The sequence below is a fragment of the Sparus aurata genome, unplaced genomic scaffold (genome assembly GCF_900880675.1).
Source record: "Sparus aurata unplaced genomic scaffold, fSpaAur1.1, whole genome shotgun sequence".
Lineage (NCBI taxonomy): Eukaryota > Metazoa > Chordata > Actinopteri > Spariformes > Sparidae > Sparus > Sparus aurata.
In genome coordinates, this window is record NW_022045100.1 from 85,909 (window position 1) to 99,279 (window position 13,371).

Genomic DNA, 13,371 nt, shown 5'->3' on the forward strand with positions numbered 1-13,371 from the left:
TGAATCAGATGGTTTCCTCTGACATCACAGTGTTGGTCGTACTGCTGATCCCACTGTGAATCAACAGTCAGTCAGTTTACTGGGTTGGTTCAGCAGCTTGTCTGGTTTAGTCCCTCCAACTCTTGACCTGTTTTAATACTGAGGACAGCAACACATAGCTAACCCAAGCTAGCTGGATGCTAACTGTTCAGTGTAAATTGGTGAAGCGTCTCAATAAACTTGTATTCAATCTAGATTCCAACATTGGAGAATGAAAAAATGATTCATTATGTCTTTTCGTTTTCATTTATATTATTTCTGCAATAAATTTGAATCCGACTGTCGTACAAACTTGATTTTGACTATTTTGTGTGTCACTTTATGGCGATTAACGACACAATGACCTAATTATAAAGATAATAATGAATTCATAATTTGTAAAAACAAGCTATACTCATGTAGATATGACTTGTAATACTTATGTCTGAGTTTAAAAATGCTCCACGTAACTTGAGACATATTTGTAACAGTTTATTATTTTGGATATCTAATAAATATTGTAAAACAGTAAAATGTTCTGCCTTCATTCATAACTTTTTCTCAAGTGTCCAAACTATATTTAAGAGATCAGAAAATGAGTTATTTGTTTTTATATATTTTATATCTAATTAGCCGATGTATCAGTTATCACAGTTTTTTACTCTTCATATGGGTTTTGGTACCGGCCCCATGAAGTCCAGTTGGGTCGGGCCCTTGTAACATCAGATATAACACACAGCCCTTCCTCTCCTCAGCAGCAGGACTCAGATTTCAGCAGGAGGTGAGTCACTGCTGTTTGTCTACAGGAAGAACACTGTCCTGTCAGAGTTGTTTAGGGACGGACATGAAGAAATGTGAACCTGTCCTTTAATACTAATCCTGCTCTGACCTCCATCATCACTCTGAGAACATGAAGACTATCAGGACAACTGGTCAGACTGGATTTAATGAGGACAAACATCAACAGAGAGCAACATGACAACAACTTACTGTCTGTCTGAGGAATGTTCTTGTTTGAATTCAATAATAACGTCCTTTGACCCGTGACTCTTGAAGGAAACACAGCTGGGCTCAGGTCCAGGTCCTGGTTCAGGTCCAGGTCCAGTAGAGGCTGGTCTCCTGTTGGACAGAGAAGAATACCACCAGAGATGTTAATTCACTTTCTATTCTTCAGACGTCCATAAAATAGTGGAAAACATCAGGAATAAACCTTCAGAGAATATTGGACCAAACTAATTCAATAAAGTGAAATGAAGTTCTATTGGGCAGCTTTCTAAAGTGAGAAGATACATTTCAGTGAAGAAGAACGAAGCTGAAAATAAACATCAGGTTTCAAAAAACATCTTTCTCCACAGTTAAAACATGAATCAGTCACATATTAATGTAATAATTAACAGCTCACCTCTTTACAGCAGGAGGTGGTTGTCCTTTAAAATCAATGAAACGATCATTTGACAGGTCACTCTTGAAGGACACACAGCTGGGCTCAGGTCCAGGTCCAGGTCCAGGTCCTGGTTCAGGTCCAGGTCCAGGTCCAGTGGTTTTAGAGGGAGGGCCTCCCTCCTCTCTGTCCTCACACTGATTCATGCTGCTCATCTCACACACACTTTCATCTGGAGAGGAAACACAAATCATTCATCTGCACATCAACTGAAATCAGCCTTTGGGTCAGAAACATTCTTGAAGGACAAAATGTCTGAAAGTCGACTTCCTCTTCTAACATTTAAACTCAGAGCACATTATTCCACAACTCACTGACTCTATTAATACATATTTCACTAAATGGCTGCTACAGGACATCAAACCAAAACTAAATCATGTCATTAAATCAGTTTGTATTCTGTTTTTTATTGTTCTCTACTAATAAAGTCACTCACAGCAGTGACGTGAAATCTGGAGACAAATGTGAAAATGTCTTATGACAGAAAAGAGACAGTGGACTGATCCAGGACCTGTCTTCACTGATCTGCAGGAAGGAAAGTGATGTCATCAGTCTGAGTTTTATTTCAAAATAAAAGACTTTTGTCACATAGTAAGAGAAATTTGTTCACGTCATTTCTACATAAACATTATCACATTTTAAAGGTTATAAAAACAGCCACAGTTTTGTCTGTAGAGGCTATGACGTCTCTCACTGACGTCACGTCTCCTGTCAGAACATCAGCTGCTGGACTTGGATCAGTCCACTAGATGACGTCATGACGCTGTGGTGGAGTCAACACACGTTTCTCTGATATCTTTTAGAATCTCTTCCCCTGAGAAGTAATCAGGAGCAGAAATACTCAAGTAACGTAACCGGCACTTTAAGTACTAACACTAAGTCCTGTCTTCACTGATCTGCAGGAAGGAGAGTGATGTCATCAGTGTGAGGTTCATTTAAAAACAAAAGACTTTTGTCACACAGTAACACCAGTGACTCCAGAGGACGATCTCTTACATGTTTTATAATATTTACTTTGGATTTTATTTATGTCATTTCTATGTACACATTATCACATTTTAAAGGGTATAAAAACAGTCACTGTCCTTCTGTACATGACTGTGGAGACTTTCTGTGCAGCTTGGAGTGTTAAATAACTGATTAAAAACAAATACTGACAAGTTGATTTAACCAAGAGGCAGAAATTGTTCTAATAACCTGTTGTGTTATTATAAAATATGAAAGTCACAGGTGTGTTCAGGTGGGTTTTAGTCTGTAGAGGCTATGACGTCTCTCACTGACGTCATGTCTCCTGTCAGAACATCAGCTGCTGGACTTGGATCAGTCCACCAGATGATGTCATGACGCTGTGGTGGAGTCAACACACACGTTGCTCTGATATCTTTTAATCTAAAAGAGTCAATCTGGTCATCTGTTGTTCATTGAAAACATTTATCTGCAGAGTAAAAATTAGAATCTCTTCCTCTGAGAAGTAATCAGGAGCAGAAATCCTCAAGTAACGTAACGGGCACTTTAAGTACTGACACTGAGAGCCGACGTGTTCCTGCTGACTGCTGTTCAGTGATGAAGTTATATTTGTATTAATTAAATAAACCTTCAGACTCCTGGATGTCCTCTTACTGCCTCCTCATCAGTCCTGGACTGTAAATACAACCACAGATTATTCACCGACAGTGTTGGGAAGATTACTTTGGAAATGTAGTTGGTTACAATTACAAGTTACCCTGTTGAAAATGTAATAGTAGTGCAACTATTTCAATTACTTTTTCAAAGTAATGTAACTAATTACATTTGATTACATTATGATTACTTTTCTTAATTTTGAATGAAATCTCTCAACTGCTAACCATTTTCACATTTTAAGACCAATAGTGTGATAAACCTTTCAGTTCAAAGGTTTAACCATATATTATGAGTCTAACCTTAGGCCTGTGCTGCAAAGGAGGCTCACTTCCTCACTAAATGGAGCGACAACGGGCTGATTTCAGCCAAGAGGAGCAGATTGTTTTAATGGAGAGAGTATGAGCGATACAAAAAAGCCTGATCACAGCCTGAAGCAACAGTGTTGCTGCAAATATGACAAGAGGAGGCTGATTTTAATTTCTGACAGCTCTACATTGAGCTGCTTTTAAATATGACGCTTTAGAGCAACAACAACTGTTGTTTTAAACTGTGTTTTAGATTGTTTTCATATATTTCACTGATCGCAATTATAAAATGCCAGTGTGTGTTCTATTGAAAGCGAGGCTGGTGTGCTATGAAAATAGGTTACAGTGGGTTTTTTAGGTGCTGTAGCCACAAGCAAATCTCATGTTGTCTCTGTACAAAGACCTTCTTAAATGTCAGAAAACAGAGTAGACCTACTCAAAATTTGCGTTTGGACAACACATAACAGGCGAAACAATTAATTTATTCATGGCCACATTAAGTTAAATTATCTGTCCTGCTGCGAGCGCACAACTTCTTTCAGTGGTGACTGACTGTATATAAAAGTAAATAGGCTATAGCCTAATAAATGACCTCCTGACGCGAGTCGGATCATCAGCTGAGCAGCGTATCCCCTCAGCTGAACATCTGTAGGCGGAGACCTCAGAGAGAAAGTAAACAGCAGCGGATCAGCGCGATCTCTCCCTCCGTACAAATGTTCTGATCCAGCTCCACTGGACTGTCAAAGTAAAGGTGACGCCAGCTGTAAATGAGTTAAATAGTGAAACAGTTGATTTTATGATTAAACAATGAACAGAACCTGGTCGGGACCAGGTTATGAGCTAAGTATAAGTTACCATGGTGATCTAGTCGGGTTAAAAGAGAGCCACCTTTGTAATAAGGGGAAGCCTGGCTTCTGTCTGTATTAAGTGTTTTTTGTATTTCCAGCACAGGAACATCTTGTGCGCCGCCGACACTGTTGCTGCTGAGTCTGACTGCCGCCGTGCGGTTTGTCGGTTGAGTCGAATGGCACATGACCAGAGAGAGCCAATCACAAGCGTCAGTTTTGGAAGGAGGATGTTGATATGAAAATAACTAAAAACAAACATGAATCCAGGGGGGCGAAAAACTATTTGATAAATCCGAGCTTTTGCGGCGATTTTTCAAATGTAACTTAAGTTGTAATCATTGAAATTTCCAAAAGCAACTGTAATTTAATTACATATTTTCTCCCAGTAATTTAACGGATTACAATTACGTAAATTTTGTAATTAAATTACGTAACGTCGTTACATGTAATTCGTTACTCCCCAACACTGTTCACCGACACCAACAGCTGCTCTCCAGCCGCGTTTAGTGCGTCACACAGCGGGAGAGCGGCGGCTCGTCTCGGCCTCCTCCACAGGCTGATTCAGGCAGGAGAAGCTGCCTTCAGTCATCAGTAAGTGGAGCTACACAGTGACAACCACTCTGTGTTCACACACTGACCAACTAACTCCACTTCTACTCTCATGTCACCGGCTACACTCCCACAGCGATCTAATAACAACGCTGCATTCTGACTATTCAAGTTGCGTCGGGCCCCAGAAATGATGCAACACGTCTTCCCCTCGAGTGAATGCAGGTGTAATTGTATAAAACTATGATGGAGGTTTTGCTTCGTCCTCTAATCTCAGAGGAAGAAGCACCATGACAGTGAGCTGTAAACAGTTCATGTTCATGTTCCAGCCTGCAGCTTCTCTCTCGCACTCCAACTTTGTTTTTCAACATTTTGGAGGCAAATATTCTACTTTCTACTCAACTACATCTGTGTGATAACTTTAGTTACATCACAGATGAAATGCTGCATCAGAGCAGACAGGCAGAGGAAGAAGAGAAGAGGAAGCTACGTTCAACAACACCGCCTCAAACCAGCAGCTGGCAGCACACATAGACTGAAAACTGGTTTTCCTGCATTTCACAACTGATGACAAGTTAACAAACCTTCATCTGAACAAACAGGTTGGGTTGGTTTGTTGGCACCAGTTCAGCTTTAACTTTGGTTGTTTTCACAGTGACGGTCGACTCAAAACACACAAGGACAAACCGATTAAATCACAGTAAACATGGAGAGGCTCAGTGTACGGGGCGCCGACTGTAAAGATGCACATGCTAAAATAAACAGCAACTTTTCACCACATTTAGCGACAAATCACGTTAAAAAACATATGTGATTACTTTTGATCAGACGTACAGCAATATTTGTGAATTTTGTGATATTTACTTCTCTTGTGAAAATAAAATGTCAATTGTTAAATCTAAATATAAATGTTAAATATAAATGTCGCGGGTGAAACTAAATATTTAGCTAATATGTACATTTACACTGTCTGTCGCCTATTTAAAGAAGACACAAGTATTTTGATGCTGCTGTTTAAAATCCATCACACCAGAGTCTAAATGATGCTGTCACATATTTATATGACAGCTGTGTGCAAAGTTTGGATGGAAAGAATCAGTTTTCATGAGAAAGAACCTTTGTGGACTTTAAACAAAATAGAATCCTGCTTTTAGTTTGTGTTCTTTACAGCACATTGAATGGAAAATGATGTAATTTCTCATCAGATTTATGTTCACTTCACCCTTTAAACCACATTAACATGTCCAAACAGCTCATCTGCCATTTTACATCAAATCCTATAAAGTCACAGTCAAAGTTATATGTAAACAGTGTTCATCAGATAACAACACATGGAGCTGTGCTGTTGATCCACACGAGCTCTTCGTCAAACACACAGTAAAGTTACATGTTAGTGTTTGTGACTGTGATTCAGTTCAGGTCCAGTTTGAATGAAGTGAGTTTGACGACGAGTTAACGAGCAGATTAAACTGATCTCAGTTCAGTCAGAGACAGAAAACTGAGTTCAAACTGTGGATTTTTCTGTTTATAATGAAAATAGGAGTCAAAATATTTCCTTTCTTGACATTTAGTGAGTTTATGTTGTTGACTTATTAGACTCAGTAGTGAACTGGCTGCTTTTCCATCTCCAGCTGAAGCTACAGGCTGTCAGACTGTCACCTCTGAGCTACAGAGTGCTGTTAGGAGACAGGACGGACACACAGAGACGTCTTTGACAGGACGTCAACACTGTTGTTCTTCACTCTGCTCACAATGTTAGCTGGTTAGCTGAATGTTAGCTGGTTAGCTGAATGTTAGCTGGTTAGCTGAATGTTAGCTGGTTACTGAATGTTATTGTAAAGTTAAATAATATCTTACCTTTAAAGGACTGAATGCAGCAGGTGAGAGCAAACAAAGTCCGTCCTCAGCTGCGGACGGACTCTCAGGTGTGCTTCATCACAGGAGGAGGAGCCCAGGTGAGCTCTCACACTCTCAGTAAATCAGGCCTGATTTACTAAGATCCCAGATAAGGGGCGCTAAATTGCTTGCGTGCGCTAAAAGATTGCACGCGCTGTTGGTTTGCGTGTTGTGGGTGATCAACTAAGATTCCTCGCGCAATGAATAACAGGGGCAAACGTGTTGGAAACCGCCCTATTTAAATGAGGTTTTTGCGTGTGTTACTAGTTTTCACCATGGAGAACGTGGGAGAGAGTGGGCGCAAACGAAAGATGAAATTTGAAGCTATTTAATTGGAGGTGTTAGTGGAGGAGGCAAACAAACATATTCACGAGTTACAACAAAGAATCATTAATATATCCAGGAGAAACGGGAGGAAATATGGGAGGATATCTGTGACAAAGTCAATGCTGTCAGCAAAACAAGAAGAACGGCCGATGAAATTAAGAGGGGATGGCAAGATGTAAGAAGAAGAGCAAAAGAAAAAATGGCATATGATAAAACCTCGGCAAATAAAACAGGTGGTGGACCGACAGAGGACATCCCCTGTCTTCAATTGAGCAGCAGGTGCTGCTGACCTTCTCCGATGAACAGATTTGACACCCTTGAGCCAATAACTGCAGAGCAAGGTATGCCCATAATAGCACAAACACGCATTTCTTTTATTGGATACATTTAATTTATTCAGCTATGAGCCAAAAAAAGAAAAGAAAAAGAATGTGCTTCCTGTGTTAACGTTGAGTTGAATATGCACTGAAAACGCGTAATTTCATAATTTAGGCTACAAAAGTATTTTTGCTTCTGCATTTCTCAGAGAATTTTATTTTCCAACAGTGACGCAGAAGTGTGTGTGTTTCATTTTACAGCATCACAAGATGTTTTTCCCTATGATGAAACAGTCTGTGGCACTTGAGGACGCGTTACATTTCATGGCACAGGAGGTGCGAGCTGTGGCCTCTGTGACGCGCGCGCTCAGGCGGGACACTCGTGCCATCGTTACGCACACCAGGCAGCTAGTCAGTGCTGTATCTGGGCTGACGATGGCCATCAATGCCCTGGCAAAGGGGATCGAGGGTGGCGTACAGGGAGCCGGGAGGTCATTAAACATCAGTGGTGTTTCATCTGAGCAGCCGGGAGAGGGAGGGGAGATCGCAGGAGGAGATGGACGCGCGTTAGGCATCAGTAGACACCAGCGCAGCCTGCGAAAACGGAAAGAAAATAGATAATGGCAAATTCAACATTCATTTTGTTTAAATTTAGGCTGGGTCGTCGTTTTTTGGTGGCTGTTATTGTTTGTTTTGTTTGTTAGAGATAGTTTGTTCGTTGTGCCTATGCCTCCTCCTTGCTACAACGACCGCAGCCATGTGTGCGTAAAGCTGTGCCAGTTAATACATGACTTTCAAACGTGCTAAATAAAGACGCAAAATCAGCGAACGCAATTAGTTCTAGGTTTGGTAAATCACATTGCGTGCGCTAAATTAATCTATTTGCATCTACTCCTCCCAATATTTTGCGTGTTCTGGCAGAGACGCCCATATTTACATATTCATTAAGGCAAACACGCTAAATGGATTGCGCGTGCTATTTTGCCCGTTTGAGGGACGCAATCCAACTTGCGTCCGGTTAGTAGATCAGCTTTAACACGTGTTTGCGCGTGCAATCAAGTTTGCACACGATTTTACACACGCAAACCTTTAGTAAATCAGGCCCTCAGAGTTCTGCCGTCTCCTTTCTGAATCGGCTCCGTTCCACATTTGCAACATAGTGGAGGCCACGGAGGAACAAAAACTACAAACGTTACAGAGGAGAAAAGTGTACGAACCAAGTCATCAAAAGTGTGGCAGCACTTTATATTAAAGTCTTCAAAGAAAACAGCTACAAGATATGCAGAGCTCATCTCACATGGCCCGGTAGCACCACATCACTGAGACCTGAAGAGAAAGCAGGTCGGAGCCACTACAGGTGAAGGAGACTCCGCACGGTGACTTAGTAAAGGTTTCAAACCCAGAACCTGTCTCCACTGATCTGTAGTGTCTGTCCCTTTAGTCACTTATTGTTCAGTGTTTTAATGAGCAGCAGGATTTGTTTGTTGGACAGGCTGACTGACAAGAGTTTGGACAGGATGAACTTTTGGACCTGATCCACTTCATCCATTAGCAAACCTGTTGTTCCTGCAAACACAAGATTAGGGCCCGGCTACATTACAGGTTTCAATGTAACAACCAACGTTTAAGACAGAAACAGCTTCCATCTGTGCTCTCAGGTCTGTTTCTAAAAGGTTTCCACCTCTTTCATTCTTCCATCCTGAGTATTTTCAAAGTAAAAGTGATCAAACTCTGGTTAAACATGTCACATCTGTTGTCAGAACGGTAGTAACACTTAAAACAATAAATAACATGAAGTTAACAGCAGAAAAACACCACATCAGCAAAATTAGACATTTTAATGAATATATACATGATAATACAGACTTGTTTGTTTGTTTTGTATTCTAATCAGCTGTTAATATTCAGTTTTTGTAATAAAACATCCTGATAAACAACCTGTTTTTACATCCATCTGTTTATTGTGTCACCATGGAAACCATCAGATGAGTTTATGAACACCATCACAGGTTTTTTTTTCTTCTCACCATTATAAAAACACATAAAACAACCAGAAACATCAACATCTGAGTGACACACATCTTGATAAATAAAGCTTCAGAGACGTTTGATTTTACGTCCTCAATGTTTTTCAGGTGAAAGTGTTGAAATATAAAAACTGAAGTTGTATGGAAAGTATGACACGTGTGTTATTTTCAGAACATCAGTAAACGACAGAGTAAAATAAGATATTTAGATGTTCTGTAGATACGGGTCGCTCCACACCGACTGACCCAGGACCTGCCAGCTCATGTCACACATTCTTTTTAAAGACATTTGTGTTGAAACTTTGGTTCAATTCATGACAACTTGTAAAATCCAAATAGTTGTTTTGTCTCAAATTTCACCAAAATCCTGAAATTGAGTTTAAAGAGTCAAAGTTGAAAAATCCACAAGTTAAAAAGTATTTGGAGTTCAGCTGCACGATCACATTCAGTTCATTTAAGTTTCTACATGAAGTGTTCTGGAGAAGCGGGAAAAGTTCTGGATTGTGGGTGAGTTGGCTGGTTGGAACGACCCATAATCACTACATGACTTATTGATTCACACACATGTTGAAGCATTGAACAGATTTGGTGAGAACTTAAAGCGTTGAACAAAAGAACTGAAGAGAAAATGAATGATTGAATGTGAGTGTTAAACAAATGAGTCACATACAGATTGATGAGAGTCGTCAGGACAGAAGATCTCTGAGTCCCACTGATTCTGTGCTGCCACCTGCTTTCATTTCATCATCAATTCATGTCTCAGCAAACTTTTACACTCATTCTGTTTTGCTTTTATTATTTATTTGTTCCTTCGCTAAAAAAAAACATGTTTAAGCTTTAAGACTATTAAAAATCTGTTTTAAAAAACGTCTTTTATCCTGAAACAAGTCAGAATAATAAAATAAAAAGAGGAGTTTAAGTTGTGCTCGCTGTGCTGCAATCAGACAGAATAATACTTGTTTCAGATATTTTCTAAAATCAAGTCAAAGTTTTTGTTCTTCACTCGATTTCTGATGCCAGGAAAGAAAGTTTAAAGGAGCAGTTTGTAGTTTAGTGGAAGAAACGACAACGAGCAGACAAAGATCTTCATCAGCTGATCAACAAACTAAATAAACAAACTTTATACTGTTTCACTGTGTTTATATGTGGCGGACCCTGCCACCTCTATGGCTTCAAACAGTGTTCTGTTGGAAAAATATGTCTTATTACCTCATTAATATTGTAAATATTTGATGTTTTTATATTGAGCTACTTTAGCAGAGGAGAAACATTTCAGTGATGCTGTGCGACATCTTTCAGTCTGATTATAAACTCGTCAGCTGATCGTTTCACAAACAGTCAGATTTAAACAAAAAGGAACAATTTGTACAAGTTTTGGACTCTTTGCTCTGAACATCAACGTTCAGAAGCATCAAACATGAGCTCAAATCTCTTCAGCACTTGTTTAAAAACTTCATCAGGACAGTTTAGTTTGTGATCTCTGAAAGTGTTTCAGTATTTCATCCGGCTCTCAGACTTCCAAACATCTTCAGCCAACCGGCTCAGACAGAGAAAGACTTTTCTCACAGCTGTTTAGTTTGACGGACGAGATTCAAATCCAACAAACGTCCTGAAAATACAGCCGGACTTCAACAGCCACAAAACACTGAGAGAAACACAATGATTGTCATTCAAATGTGTTTTCTTCTCATATAATAATCAGACAGAAATGAACAGATGTTGTGCAGTTTATCACGTCACTACAGACATAATTACATGTGTTAACCAACACCATCAAACTTTTAGTTTCATCATTAGAAACACATGAAACAAGTCAGAGTGTTTCAGGTGGAGTGTCGAGTACATTTGATCAGATTTTACTGTCCATTCACAACTTTGTTCACAATGATTCTTTACAATTAAAGCTGCAGATGAGTCAATGTTTTCTGTTTCTTACATTTCACTAATAGTTCTGGATTTTATTGGAACAAGAGCCAGAATTCAAAACAACACATGACAGAAAGTACAAGTCAACGCAATTTACACAATTTAATGGAAGAAGTTTAAAATGTAAATGAAGAATCTTTTCAATCAGTTTGAATCATTTTGTACAAAGTTGACTGATGAATTTATTCCAAGAAGCTGAAAGATTGATGTGACTGTGATCCTGTACAGACTCAACTGTTCAGCACTGACAATGTTTCTGTGACAGGAGGAGACTCTGCACACTAAACATCACACAGACTCACTGAGGAACCAGAACTGGACCTGAAGAACCCAAATCCAGGATAAAGAGGTTCAGTGAATGTGGTGTTGAAGGTGTGGAGGTGGATCAGTGAGTCAGAGGAGACTCTGTAGAAGGACAGAGTGCCAGCAGGACAGTCCACATACACTGCTACTCTACCAGAGGAGGAGGAGGAGGAGGAGGAGGAGGAGGAGGAGGAGGAGGAGATGAATGTGTGTCTGTTATTGTGACAGACAGAGTAACGACCATCATCAGAGCACCACAGTCTCCAGGACTGATCATTGAATCCAAACACACAGTCTTCACTGTCTCCTCTCCTTCTGATTCTTCTGTAACTCACTGATATAGAAACTCTTCCTCTCCACTCGACCTCCCAGTAACAGCGACCAGTCAGACCAGTTCTACACAGCAGCTGACACCAGTAGGACTCAAACCTCTCTGGATGATCAGGATATGACTGATCCTCCTCCACACGTGTCATCTTCCTGTTGTTGTCAGACAGTTTAATCCTTCTGTCAACTGTGTTTGTGTCGACTGTGAGCTCACAGGAATCTGACGGAGAGAAAAAGACACAACACAGCTGCAGTTATTAATGTGTCATCAGTGTGATGATGACATCACAGATGTGAATGAGTGATGTCACAGTGTTTTCATGAATGAAAGTAAAAAGACACTCACACTTCCTCAGACCTGGTGTCAACCATCGGACTCCAGCAGGCTCCACCCTGAAAGGAGGAGGGGGGTCAGAGCAGCACATCCTCTTTCAGCATGCAAACATGGACATGACATGACTCTCATACACAGAAACACAATCTGTCCATCAGGCTGCTTCTCCCTGTTCTCCCTGAACCTCTTCACCTCTGCCACTCTCCTCACACACTGAGAGTGAGCCACAGGATGTTGGTGTGTGTGAAAGAGGACCACAACATCTGAGAACACACACAAACCTCCTGTTGGATTTATCACTTCATCTTTATTTTATTGGATGTTGTTGCTGTTTCCTGTGGGCGACCTTACGCTTGCTGTTTGATCCAATGTCAACTTGTGCTTATGTTTCTATATTATAGGACTTTTGTATTTGGACGTCAGAACTTTTGAGGTCCGATTCCTGTTTGAAGCTTGGAGGGCTTTTCTGAATCTCAGCTGCACAGTCTGCTTTTTGTTCTTGCTGTGTTTCTGCTGCTTTGTTTTACTGTGCAAAGAAACAAATACAATTTATACGTAATAAATCAATCAGAAAACATTGGACGTTGGTTCCCGACCTCTGCCACAAAACCAAGTGACAGAGACTCCCAGACTGTTTCCCTCCAGAACCTCACAAGTGTCACTGAACCTGTTTGTGATAGAAACAGTTTCATGGTTTCATGTGTTGACGTGTTCATGTTACTATAGTTTGGTGCTGGATTGATATTTGATGTATATTACAGCAGTAATAGTTACTGTGAGGAGAACTTCATGTCATGTTTGATGCCATTAAAAGCAGAAACAATGACAGAAAATGTCTCTCAGTCTGAAATCTGCTGTGGTGAACATGATGTGTGCAGATGTGACCAGAGGAACATCTGACTATGAAGCCAGGAATCTGTCTTTCTTTCTGTCTGTCTGTGGTTCACATGTCTCCTGAACCGTTCATCTAGTCTACTTTATACTTGGCAGGTTTGTTGTTGAGGACTCAAAGAAGTGCAGTGTTCAATTTGAAATCAATATCTGAACTTTGTAGGGCCATGACAACTAACCCAATAAATCAATTATAAAAATAGTTGCCGACCAGTTTCTTCATGGATTAGTTGGTTTAC